The sequence below is a fragment of the Echinops telfairi genome, unplaced genomic scaffold (assembly GCF_000313985.2).
Source record: "Echinops telfairi isolate 266 unplaced genomic scaffold, ASM31398v2 ScPeMD7_9;HRSCAF=40, whole genome shotgun sequence".
NCBI classification, from domain to species: Eukaryota; Metazoa; Chordata; class Mammalia; order Afrosoricida; family Tenrecidae; genus Echinops; species Echinops telfairi.
In genome coordinates, this window is record NW_022103906.1 from 35,806,486 (window position 1) to 35,820,120 (window position 13,635).

The following is a 13,635-nucleotide window of genomic DNA, read 5'->3' on the forward strand; positions in this document are numbered from 1 at the left end:
GATGTATGTGGAAACATTTGGTGAGCGGTTCGAGTTCACATTGTGGTCATGGCCGTGCCAGACAGACCCGAGTTGCTGCTGCCCTGAGGAGGCCTCCAGGCTGGGTGGAATTTTCAGCCAGATCACTTTGTTCTAGCCCAATTAGACACACACACACACACACACACACACACACACACACACAGCATCTAAGGATGGGATTTTGTGAGGCTGGCCAAAAAGAAAAAAATGCTGCAGCATTTAAATCCTTGCCCATCTTTTGAGCTCCAACCGTGACTCCCATCTGCCATCCATCCAGGCAACTGGGAAGGAGAAAGGGCCTTTTCTTTTACTCTCTAGTTCCTGGGCAGTATTCAAGAGTTATGGACTCCTCCCCTTAGAAAGAAACATTATGCCTAGCCTTCAAGGGTGAGGCTTCCTGCATATAACAGGACTGAATAATGCCTCTCCTCTGTCTTTCATTCTGGAATTTAAGAGGACCCTGGAGCAGCCGGGTTTATTAGGACTCATAAGAACTGTACTATAACCAGGACACCCGCAGCCATAAACCTGCACCTTGAAGTTTGCAACAAATCCTGAAATGGTGAACTAGGACGAGCTCTTGTCTCTGTCAGCAGAAAAAAATAGCATAAAATGAAGGGAGAAATGCAAACTCAACAGAAAAAGAGACCTGAGCAGGAAAGGCAGGAAGAGCGAGCGCGAGGGTGACAACCCCATCGATGCTATTGGTGATGGTCGAAATAATCATCGTGACCAAACAGACAGGTGGTGTGTTCAACCCTCCCTCGGACGCCTGAGGAAGTCACCCCGCCTCCCCTTTTAGGAGGGGAGCCTGACTCCCAAGAGGAGTGAGGGAAGAGCAACTGGACAGGAAGACACACACACACACACACACACACACACAGCCAAATAAATAGAAGAGGGGGTAAGACATTGCTTAGAGGGACACAAAACCACAGTACAGGGCATCTTGGGCCTTTGGAGGCAGCTGCCCTTTGGAGCAATGTCTGTGGTGAAGGAGTGAACATCTTCCTGTTCTCTGGCGTTACTCAGAGGACCGCGGTCGCTCCCTCTAAACACTCAGTTACTCTAAGGCCGTGAGCCTTGCCCTTGGTAAAGAGCAGAACAGCCCACGCACAGTCGGGAGGTGCACTTGGCCGACCGGCACTTCCTCCTCCTGGGATGAAGAGCCTTTTGACACCCAGCTCCTCCTCTTCAGGCTACCTGTTTCTGCCCTCAACCCACCTTACCTGCAGCGCAAACACTGCTAGTTGACAACACACAATCCCTTTCCCTCTTTGGCTCTGCAAGCCATCCCCAACAACAACAACAAAACCAAACCCATTGCCACCAGGTTGGTTCCCACTCCTGAGACAGTGCATATTTATGGCAGCAGACAGCCTTAGCCTTGGCCCTTGCAGCAACTAGTGGGTTGAACTCCCCACCTTGTAGCTGACAGCCCGATGCCTCACACATAGTGTCACCTCAGGACTCCTTTCCTTGTAAACAGAACCCCAGTTTTGTTTGGGTTGACAATGGGCTCAGATAATCTCTCAGGCTCTTTGGGGGCTGTTGGGGACAATTCTGGCCAATGAGATAAAGGCCCATGGGAAAGTTAGGGGTTCTTGATAGCACAGGTAAGGAAGGCTAGCGCCTCCTCCCCTCTTTCTCCTCCCTCGAATCAGGATGTGGTGTCTGCAGCGGCAGCAGACCTCTTGTGACTATGGCCAAAGTCAACACCCTAGAGATGATAAGGCTGACCTTTAGAAAACGAAGCCAGCACCACCCACCTCTGGACTTCGGTTACGTGAGACAAATAAATACCTCTTTATTTAAGTCATTGCATTGAAGGGGTTTTGTTTTATATATATATAAGTATATTTGCAGCCAGCTGGTACATTCAGATAGAAAAGATGAGGCACTTTTTGTTATTTTGACCTCCAGCCATCCTGCCACCACTTTCATGACTTGTGAGACTTTGTTGAGAACCTAGTAAATAACCTCTCCCTTTCTGAGGCTGTAAAATTGACTCCGGGGCTGGAGCAAAGAGAGGAATTGCTGGTCCAGCTCGGCTCCCAGGTCTCCAGCCCTTTGCATTGGTCCCACCTCCTGCCCACTCTGCTCCCCCCATGCCTCTGCTTCACGCACTCCTTGGATCTCTGCTCTCTCTGGTCTACCTGTGTGCTTCCCTCGTTGACAACCCCACTGACCGAGAATGGGTTAAATTTTTTATTGATTTATTTTTTCTTTTTGTGAGTGTGGAGGGAGGAAGAAGAGGGAAAATAAATTATACATCTCCCAAGATACGATCTGTAGTTAATTCTTAATTAGGACTGACAGATGCTTCCCCCATAATCCTATTCCCAACATGTTCTGTTTGCTTTGTGTGGTGCTGGAAGATATATTGTGACACAGTAATGACCTTTCTAAGCTTGTCCTGGAAGTGTTATTGGCATTCTAATGATTTATTGCATGTTCCAGTTGATTACAGGGCCATTTGTCAACATTTTATTTCTCTCTCCATAAACCTGTCTCCTGCATCACAGACGCTCACTGGCATGAAATTTAAACAAATACTGTATATAGCTCTTATTCAACTTCTGTTTTCACTTCAAGCCTCTGGAGCAAACCCATTTTGACCAAGAGAGGGCCTTTTTTTATGATGAGTTTGCTATGGTTTTCCCAGGGCTGCGGTGCTGGTCTGGGTGGGGTGGGGGGTGGGGGGGCTGGGATGATTTCTTTCCATTGATTTGCAATTCCTCAGATTGAGTGTTTTTGTGGCTGGTCTTAAAGCTGAGCTGGTCAGTCGAGTTTCCCAGTTTCTTTCAGGTGGGCACTGTCTCTGGGCTCTCAGGAGACATGGAAGGGGACGCTGGTCTGGAAAAGGAGGGGCTGACCTGTCCTAACTCCTCTGCCCCTCCAGCTTTGCTCTTCCTTCTTTACAAGCACAGACTCGATGCCCAGGTGACAGGGCCAAGCCAGGCCAGAGCACTTTCAGAGAGAATGTAAGTCACCCCAGTGAGGCAAAATGGCTTCAGCAGTTCCCAGCTCACCACTGACCTTGAGCCCTCACATCCCCTCTGGGGCTTCAGAGTTATAGGCTAGCTTTGCTTCGTGCTGCTCTTGACGTTATTTATTGCACAAGTCTGGTCACCCCTGTCCTGTAACTGCTTCAAGGAGGTCCTGTAAGGATAAATAAGACTATTATCTACAAAGTGCTGGGAGCTCCATTGAGAGAGGCTTTTCATAAATACACAGTTATTCTCATGCTTCTATTAAGTCCGATCAACCTTTTCGAGCCGAGTCTCAGGCACCGTGGAACAAGCTGAAGAAACCATATAAAGATCTTGGTTATCCTTCAGCTTCAGCTTGAGAAAGCACGAGCAGTTACCTCTGTGCTGTTACATATATGCACATGCGCTGCACGCGTTTATGCGCACTCTTACACACATGTTCGAACAGTGCTAAGGCTTCCCTACGGAGTGGAGTGGATCACCCGTTGGGCTATTAACTGCAAGGTCAGCTGTTGGAACCCACTAGCCACTCCACAAGAGAAAGAGGAGCTTATTTCTTCCTGTAAAGATTCACAGCCTTGGACCCCCTAGGGAGCAGATATACTCTGTCCCAGTAAATGCTGAAAACCTTGATGGCAGGCTAGCGATTCAGGCCCAGAAAAGAGCTACACGTCAAGACATTTTAGGGGATTCAGCCAGCCAAGGTCTGGGTTTCAATTGCCTTCTTCTGTGAAACCCAACTGCCCAAACATAGTGACTTAAACGTGACAGCATGTAGTTTCCCCGTGCCTCTGTAGTTTGGGCAGGACTGATTGGAGAGAGCCTTTGGGGATCCGCCCAGTGACTGCTGAGACAGATTGAAGTCTGGGGCCTCGAGCGGTCTGAGGAGGCCCTCACTGAAGTGCCTGCTGGCTGATTCTGCTGTCAGCTGGCCCCTTAGCTGGGACTATTGGCAAGGGGAAAATGCTCTTCCCTTTTTCCAGCCAAGCGTTTCCTTCAAAACACCAGGGCATTGAACAAGTTCATTCTGGTTTGAGCTCCCCTACTGAGAAGGGTTGTCTACCCTGGGTACGCCGAATCAGAGTGTACACTTCAGCGAGATTCGTGCCTGTGGATCTTGGTAAGTTGTCGGATCCCTGTGGGACACCTACATCTAGGGCTCCTGCTTTCAGCATGCAAACATGGTAGTTGGGCTTTGAGGTGTCAGGGGAAGCTTCTTGACAGATGAAGAGAGAGCCAGATGGAAGCCTTCTTGCTTTCAAAGACATTGGCTCTGCCTCCGGGCAAGGTCACTTCCATTGCCTCTACCCTGAAGGGGAAGCAGACTCTTGATGCGGGGCGGCAGAGCACGTGTGATGGGAAGTATTGCTGCTGCCATGTTTGGACAAGACACTCTGAGTTGGTCAGTGAAGACTCTCTCGCTCTGCTACATCTCAAAATCCGATGTTCCCAGAGGGGACTGTCGCTTTGGCTGGCCCTATTGCCTGCTTCTAAGTGCTAACATGGGTCATCTGCCCCTTTGTAATAGAAGCGAGGGTTTGCCACTCGAAATTTCACACCATGGGCGGTTCCCTCAAAGGGAGATCAGGAAGGGAAGAAGGAAAGGAGATATGGAGGAAAATAGCAAGTGATCGATAACTTAAAAAAACCCACCAAATTCTTGTATCTGAAACTCCCTGTCAACTTCCCTTCCCACCGGAGTTTAACGATCATTATCTTGAAGTTGTTATACTCTAAAGTCCGCTCATATGACCTTATGCCTCAAGTCCTTTAACAGCTCCCCATGAGTTCAGCTTCAGTTTCAAACTTCTTAGCCTGGGAATCCAGACACTTGGAGACCTGCTCCTTGCCCTGATCTCCAGCTGTCCTCTCTCTAGAGTGCCACCCTACGCCCCCACCCAGCCACAGTGGATGCTCCTGGATGCAGCTCTCTGGCTGTCTTCCAATCTGTCACACCTTCTCCCTCTTCTGAGCTTGAGTACACGTGCACCTGTAGATCTTTCTGGGCTTACAAGCTGCCACTCTCCCTGCTTCCATGCCCTCCAAAGGAGTCTTTGGGGCGAAGGGGTAAAATGAGGATGAAGTTGGTAAGAAGAAGAGAGACTTGTTTCTTCATCTGTAGACCAAGCTAGGCCAGGCCTCGGAAGCATCGGCGTGGAGGAGGAGAAGGATGAGTAACGCTAGGGGTGCAAATGGCTTCTCCTTGGCTTCTTACGAAAAGCAGGCTGTTCAATCCAGTAAGCAGTGATGCACGTCCCGAAAATGACAGCCGTGAGAACTCAGTGGAGCACCTCCTCTCTGTGACAATCGACGGACTGGCCAGGGCGTTGTTTGGGGGCTTAGCTACCTTTCTACAAGGAGTCCTGGTGGGTCAAGGGTTGGGTTACTGACTAAATATCAGTCGGAGACAGCTGAGGCAGCTTGTCCCCCCACCCCCCGTATCTTTTTTACTATGAGTCGGGTGAAGGTTTACAGAGCAGACCATCAGTTGTACATGGAACCATTCAAACACATTTTGTTTCATCTCCTTTATTGCCATCCCCCCTCCATGAACCGTTGCTTATGCCACTTCCTCCCTGGGCTGGTTGGCTGCTTTTTTAGGGACGAATTTCTCAACCATGGCTGGAGCCACACAGCACAGACACTGTCTTTTCTGAGGTCCCACACAGGCCACACAGCAGGCACAGGGACATGTGCCCCCAGCTCCATGGAAGTACCTTCAGGACCTAAGCAAAGGGCAAGAAGGAAACGTAGCCCTTGGCAGAGGAGGACAGATGGGGTGAGGAGAGGGGTGTCCCTGAGAGACTTAAAGGCTGAAGAGCTCCCAACCTCAGTGTGAGCTGCATGTAACTTATGGCTTAATTTCCTCTCAAATTAGACACTTGATAAAAAAAGTTATTATATCTGTCAAATTGCCAGGGCATTTTATGGGCATGATAAACTAAGAACCACTGCTTTACAAACCTTGATGGGATGTTTCAGTACCTGGAAAACAATTTTATGGCCGCCCAGGCTACTAACAAATTGCAAATACTGATTAAGCCATAAAGTTACAACAACATTAAAATATAATGAGAGGTTATTGCACGCAGGAAGGCTCTTAAGCAACAGCCACAGCTGCACTCAGCCGATGAGCGGGGCTCGTGCTTTCTCTGGGAGCGGGAGGCATTGCGGGCCTCAGTGGGCCCCTTGGAGCCAGGCCTGAGTCCCAAGGGTCCTGGGTGATGTCTCCTCCAGGACAGGGAATAGAGAGGGGGCTACCTTCATGGAAAGGCAAGGGGACACAGGTATATTCTGGGTGCCGTACTTAGTCATGTCCTGAACATGAGTCTGGACAGAGGAGGGCCCTGTGTCTGCCCCATACACGTGGTATGCTGGCATGCCAAAAACCCTTCTGGGAAGTGAACATCCTCGCCTTGACTCTTTGCTCTCACTCCAGATATAGATTGAAATCAATATGCCATGGGGTCTACTGCTCTAGGCACTGGGTACACGCAAGTGGTCAGCATTCATAAAAGGTGAGTGTTACGTGACATACACGGTAAGGAAGACCTGGCTTCTGTGTCTAGCATCTGTAGTTTAGTGAGGGAGATGGGCTGTATGCAGAGGATCAAAATACAGAGCAGGGTTTACTACACGCTGGCCCAGCCATTGCAAGTGCTCTTAGAGACGAAGAAGAGATGTTGGGACCACCTCTGGTTTCCTTCGCTTCTGCCCGCGCTGGTTAAGCTGAGATGTTCTTGAGTGCCTCAGTCTGTCACCCACGGAAGCAACAGCTTGTGTCCGGATCACTGGTCCATACCTTCCGTTAAAAGAGAATGTCGATCGCAGCCCAGGTCTCCCACATCCCTGAGCGGGCCAGTTTGCCTTACGTTTAAAGTCTGTCACAGGCTCTCGTCTTCTGAGTCATCCCAGGACACCTGTTTCCTTATCCATCAATCACTCCTGGGATGAGGTCATTGGCGCCTTTCTCCATCTTTGCATTTCTACGCTGATCTTCATCGCCTGGGTTGGCAGCTGCTCAGCTGTGGTAAGTGAATTCTTCATTTACGCGTTTCTTTACTAAGCATGCACCACGGGCTCCCTACCAGCCTTTAAAGTGCTTGCATTTTATCCAAGGAGTGCAAGGCAGTGGATGTAGACCCCCATATCACCATTGATTGGTTGTTTCTTTTTTAGGAAACTCTTGTTCAGCAAAGGTAGCAGTGGCTATTTGGTGTGGAGGTCAGGAAAGGGGGCTGTTGACTCAGGAAGTGGGGATATCATTCCTGGTCTGGGAATTTACTAGCTGAGGGGCCCTGGGCAAGTTATTAGGCGTTTTTGTGTCTTACCGAACCCCTCTTTGGTGGACTTGATGCCAACTCACTAAGATCAGAATAGAACTTCTCAACAGTGTTTCTGAGGCTGCAAATCATCTGTATGGAAGGAGACTGCCCTGGCTTATGGGCTTATGGAATGACCTATGGGTTCAAACTACCAACCTTTTGGTTAGCAGTACCATGCTCAACCGACCACACCTCTGCAGCTCCTTTTCATGCCTTAGCTCCTGCTTATAAGTTACATTTATTATTACCTGTATTATGTATATATCACATTACATTTATGTGCGCCATTTATTATTATTTTCTATTTCTCCTTTTTCAAATGGCCTATTTCTAGGGCTGTTAGGAGGATGAAGTGAGTGGGTATATGTGTCACCCTCAGAACAGAGTCTGGAACATACTAACACCCCATTTAATGTTATTACTGATATTCATTAAGCATCTACTATGTGTTAGGCTCTCTGCTCGTGCTTGAAGCACTATAATATCCATGACGACCCTCAAAATAAACATTTGCTCCATTTTAGAAATGGCAGGGCTGGAATTCAAGAGTAGGCCCAGCTGATTTTGGAGTTTGGGCTCAAGAAGGGATAATTCGAAGTGCCTTTGGGATGGTGGGAAGTGAAGCCCTGAGGCTGGTAACCTGGAGAAGTGGGAAGAAATCCCTCTAATTGTCCTCAAGGTAACTGCGGAGCCTGGTACCTTTTGGTAGGACTCAGACTTGGGCTCTGCTGGTGTTTTGTCTCAGGAGCAGCTTCGGCTCCGGGCGGCTTTGGTTTTGTTTTGCCTTGTTAGGACCCTTCCCCCGTCATGGACGGGTATCTCACAATGAACAGGATGCCTAAGGGAGAGCCTCTGGCTTGGGGGAGAAGGAACTTGTAGTGGAGTCTGCTCAGAAGACCAGTCGCCTATCTTTTTGTCTGTTTTCTTAGGAGACGGGCAGGTTTGGATGACAATCACAAGCTCTGAGGACAATGCCAGCCTGTTACAAAGGTGGCCTGGCACGGATCTAGTCCCTTATGAAATAAACTTCTAGTTACCTCTTTGGGGGGATGGTGTGCTAAGTTTGGGTAGTGGTACGAACAGCAAGCATTTGGCGGCTAACTGAAAGGTTGGAGGTTTCTGTCTGTCCAAAGGCACCTTGGAAAAAAGGTCTGGCTACCTGTTTCATTAAAAGCTGCCATTGAAAATCTTATGAAGCATAGCTCTACTCTGACACACATGGACTTGACATGAGTGAGGGTCAGCTTGAAGGTCACTAGTGGTGGTAGTGGTGTTATGCATGCAACAAAAAAGCAATACTTTTTCAAAGTCTTATTCATTAATTTTTATCCTGTTCTTCTAAATCTGGAAGTCCTTCAATACCTCTCTGTTGTCACTGTCCTAGGCACTGGGGCTAACAGTTGAATAAGTATGCTGTCCATCCAAGGCACCTTGGAAGAAAGGCCTGGCTACCTGTTTCATAAAAGGCTGCCATTGAAAATGTGCTCAGTGCAACTTCGGTGTGATGGACAGCATAACCAAAGTGGGCAGACCACAGAGGAGAGTGGGGGAAATAGTGAGGGAGATTCTAAATAAGCTCTGGGAGGCACAAAGTCTGCAGCGGAACTGCCCAGGGCAGAGTGGATTTGGGCAATCAAAATCCAATTTCCTCTCATTCTATTAGAACTGCTGCTCCGCTGTCTAGGCTGTGAAAATATCAGTAACGATAACTACCATCTGTGTAGCACTTTACCAAAAGGTCACAGCGAACCCATCCAGATGCTAGTTTGTGAATCCCATTTGATAAATTTAGAAACTATGAGTGGAGAGTTACATGGTTTTCCCGGAGTTACTGGTTTTAGCCTTGGTTCACAGCCCGATAGCCTGTGGTTGCCATGCAAGCAGGGATGCTTGAATTGTTTGTGTCATTGTCCAGTGGAATAATTTTAGCAACTAGACACATGCCTGGGACATAGTGGTCACCGGATCAATGTTCTGTTGAATGGATTGATGAAATAGAGATTCTTTTTGGATCTAACACATATGTGCTTCACACCTTATCACCCAGCTCCTGCTTAAGTTCCAATGATCGTTCTGACGGCACTTGGGTGGCATCGAACCCCACACATGGCAATTGCTTTCATTCTCTACCTAGGAAGCAAATTGGGCTTTGGTGACCTGGGTGGTCTAAACAGTGAACACATTCAGTTGTTAACTTTGAGGTTGGAAGTTTGAGTCCACCCAGAGGCACCTCAGAAAAAGGCCTGGTCGTCTCCTGAAAAATCAGCCATTGACACCTGATGGAGCACAAGTCTACACAGACAGACCATGCATCAGAATCAACACAACAGCAATCGGTTTGATCTGAACAAAGCACACTTGGGGAGGACCTCTCAGGGTACAAGGGGCTGCATGTGACCTAGGAGGGTGGAGGCCGGGGAGAGCGGGTAGCATTAGAAGGTCTAACCACGATGGGGGAGCTTTCTATCCATTATACCCATGGGGCAGGGCTCCATCGTGGCCCAGCTGGAGTCAGACACAAACAAAGTATCCTTCTCCATGCCAACAAGAGTGGAAATAAGATGTGTCAGCAAGACAAAACCTCTCCTGCACAGTGCCTAATAGAAGTGGAGTCAAGAGGCTGCGGGAGGTGGCGGCGAGCCTGCGGTTAGGAAAAGGGGCATATTAGCGCCGTCACACTGGGCCATAATGGAAAATGTCACCTTTTCCAATTCCTTTGAAATAGTCACCTGTGAGATATTTTCTGATATTGCTGCCCAGTTCTTAGCTGGGTAATTCCTTTTCTTGGACATGTTGGGAGTGGAGAGAGAAGGGAATTATAGGGGAGCAGCCAGTGTGGGGCATCCATCTCCCTGCCTGCATTGTGCTAGAACCCAGGCTGTGCCCAGCCCCAGTGAGGCAGGCTGTCTCAGCAAGTGACGCCCTTATCCTTGTCCCCATTCTTTCAGTCACTGCAAATGGTCTGAACAGCTCTATTCCTTGGTCTTCTGTGGAGTAAACCCACCCAATGTCAGTTTCCATTCTTAGCCACCTTCTAGGACAAGGTTTCCAAGACTGTAAATCTTTACAGAAGAAGATTGCCTCATCTTTTGTCTGGGGAGTGACTGGTGGCTTCAAATTGTCAACCCTTTGGTTAGTAGTTGTGGTCATTACAAAATCTGTGGTCTATTTGAGACTTAAAAGTGAAGGGGTGGAGTTTACCTGTTAATCAGGTTGCAGCTTGATGACCTCATCTGAGGCACTAAGGAGATAAATAGCTTGCTGGAGGTGGGACACACACCTAGTCCCTGTGAGACATTCTTGTTGACAAGCCACATGGAGACAGGCTGATGGCAGTCAGAGCCTCAGAGCTGGAAAAGCCACGTGGAGACCCCTGCCAGTGCTGAGATGCTTACACTGCCACTGAATCCACAAGACTTTCCACCCACTGGCCTGTGAACGTCCTGCATTCGGTATCATTGCATGTGTTTTGTGAGTCTGAAGAGGATTTTATGGATTGGAATTGGACATATGGGCTACTACTGGACTTATGGACTTGATCTGGACTGGGCTGGGATGTTTTCTCAATATTCAATTGCTCTTGTATATAAAGCTATTTCCTATACACCTATGATTCTCCCTAGATTTGTTTCTCTAGTCTACCCAGACTAACACAGCAGTCCAAAGCTTAACCCACTGCACCACGAGGACTCCTTCTCTGTGCAGTGGGGCTGGTAAATGCCTGGTCTACCCTAGAAGTATCTGCCAGTCAGTTATGAATCACTAGCTTGCAAGCTGGTCATGGTGTAACTGAGAAGTTCCTGACTACCAGCTAGGGGGGAGGTGTCTGAGTGTGATCTGTTGAGTTGCCACACATTTCTTCGGTAACTAGACTTTGGAGGGGTAGGGATGGCTATAGTTTGGAAAGACCACAGGTCAAAGTAAGAACAGGGCATATTGGTGACCACATCTCTTAGCAGTGTTTGGTACACAGTAACCCATTACCTTAAAGGTTCATGCTCATGGCTAACACTCTTTAGGCCTCAGGGAAGTAATTTTCTATATTGCTCAACCTCTAAATAGAAGGAAGCCATCTCCAAATGTGGACTTTTGTGAACTGATATCAGAGACTGACACTACTTGAGAGCAGAGAGGAAATTTGAGAGCCAGACGCACTAAAGTTGGAGAAAAGGCAGAGAAATTGATTAGTCAATTTTTTCCCATACAAATAGCATAAATGCTGCATACAGATTCATGCATAATGAAGCACTTTTCTCAGTAGATCTCAGTTTTAATTTTCTTGTCTTTTTATTTTATTTTTTTCGATTCATGGAATGCCATGGTATTTACAATAGCTGCACATAGTAGCTGAGGTACACTTTGCATTATTAAACCATTCATATTATTTTATATTTGTACATATATAAGTCCAAATGTGCCATATATGAATCATGGTACCAATTCTTTCCATTGCTATGTGGAGCTAGATATTGTTTTAAGAGACAGTGGAAATAAATTGCAAGCCATAGCAATTTATATGATGAAAGTGATACATTCTGAAATATTTTCTAAACTAAGGATGATTTATCACATGTGACCCATTTCCGTGTTTGAACAGAATTTCTAAAATTCCTGGTTCATTTCTGAATCGGTGTACTGCTTTCAGACTTGTATTGACAATTCCATCTGCTACTGCTTCAGCCAAGCAGAATTTCTCCATAAGAAAATTAATAAAACACTGTATAGAAACTACAGCAACTCGAGAAAGCTGGTCTAATTTCACTCTGTTACCAATAAAGCACAATTTGGGTGACAATGTTAACTATAACAATAAAGTTAGTGATGCCACTGAAATAAATACCAGAAATTATATCTTATGTAATAAACATACAGTTATTATGAATTAAGAACGTACTTTTTAGCACTTAACCAAACATTACTGGTCTATCAACAGAGCTCCCAGACATGCACAACAACAATTTAATTTAGTCACTTTTAATATTTACCAACTTTCAGCTACATAAACTGATAATTGTAGTCATTCTTCTTGTTCTTTGTTGTTTGAAGATAAATTTATCAAGATGGGAGGATGAAATATTTTTATCTTAACAGTTCATTAGCATAACTTATATTTTGCATACCTTGAGACATGTAACTCGCTATTTGTTTTCTTGCCTACTTATATTTGTGCTCTACAAATGTTAGGTGCAGGTCTACTATCCTTAATTTCCAAGCCACTGAGGGTTGAATCCGTCATAATATATTGAACCCAATCCCCAGTAGAGTCCCTGACGTGAAAACTCTATGAGTTGTTTCATGCTGTAATAATAACTGACTGTGCTCCCCAAAGGATGTGTCCGCTGAGCTGGACCATGATTCTCAGTGTAGTGAGTATGTAACTATCCTCCACTTTGTGATCTGATGTAATTATCCTACATATTATAAATCTTCACTTTTTTGGTGTTAGTGAGGTAGGATTAGAGGCAGTTACATTAATAGGCAGGACAAGCTATAGGATTAGGTTGTCTTGTATGTTTTTTTTTTACCGTATCAAGGAGATTAAACAAACAAGCAGAGATCAGAGGGATATACTACCACCAAAACAGAAGAGTAAAGAACTGAGCCCATCTTTGGTTCCAGGGTCCCTGTACTTTGAAACTCCGAGTCAGAGGAAGATTGATACTAAGACACATGGTAAGATCCAAACAAACCTGGGCCAAGATATCGAATGGAAACAATTCCATGCCTTCCCCTAGAACTGACACCGAAAGTAAGTCTTCCCTTAGAGTCAGCTCTCTGAATTTGGACTGCTAGCCTCCTCAACTGTGAGCGAATATAGTTCTGTTTGGTACACCTACCTACTTGTGTAGTTTTGTGCACAAGTATGCAGCATGTTACAACTAAGGCAGGTGCCATTGAGTCACTCCCAACAGAGTCATCCTGTAGGACAGACTAGACCTGTCCCAGAGGCTTTCCTAGGCTGTGATGTTTACAGGAGAAGCTTGCCAGGTCTTGTCTCCCACAGAGCTGGGTGGGTTTGCGGTTTTGTGGGACCTTATGGTTAGCAGGTGTGTTAGACAGGGTTCTTTAGAGAGATAAAACCAAATTGCTGATAATTAATATATTTATTTATATAGATAATTAGATATATAACAAGAAATGAACTGTTAAACCATATACAGCTAAATATATAATACAAGAAATAAACAGTTAAATTATAAAGCAGTCCAAATGGCTCAGTGCAACTCACATCCATGAGAGAGTTGTGAGAGACTAGCAGTCCTTCCAGTCCAATCTGCTGCCAGATCTTCCTCTAT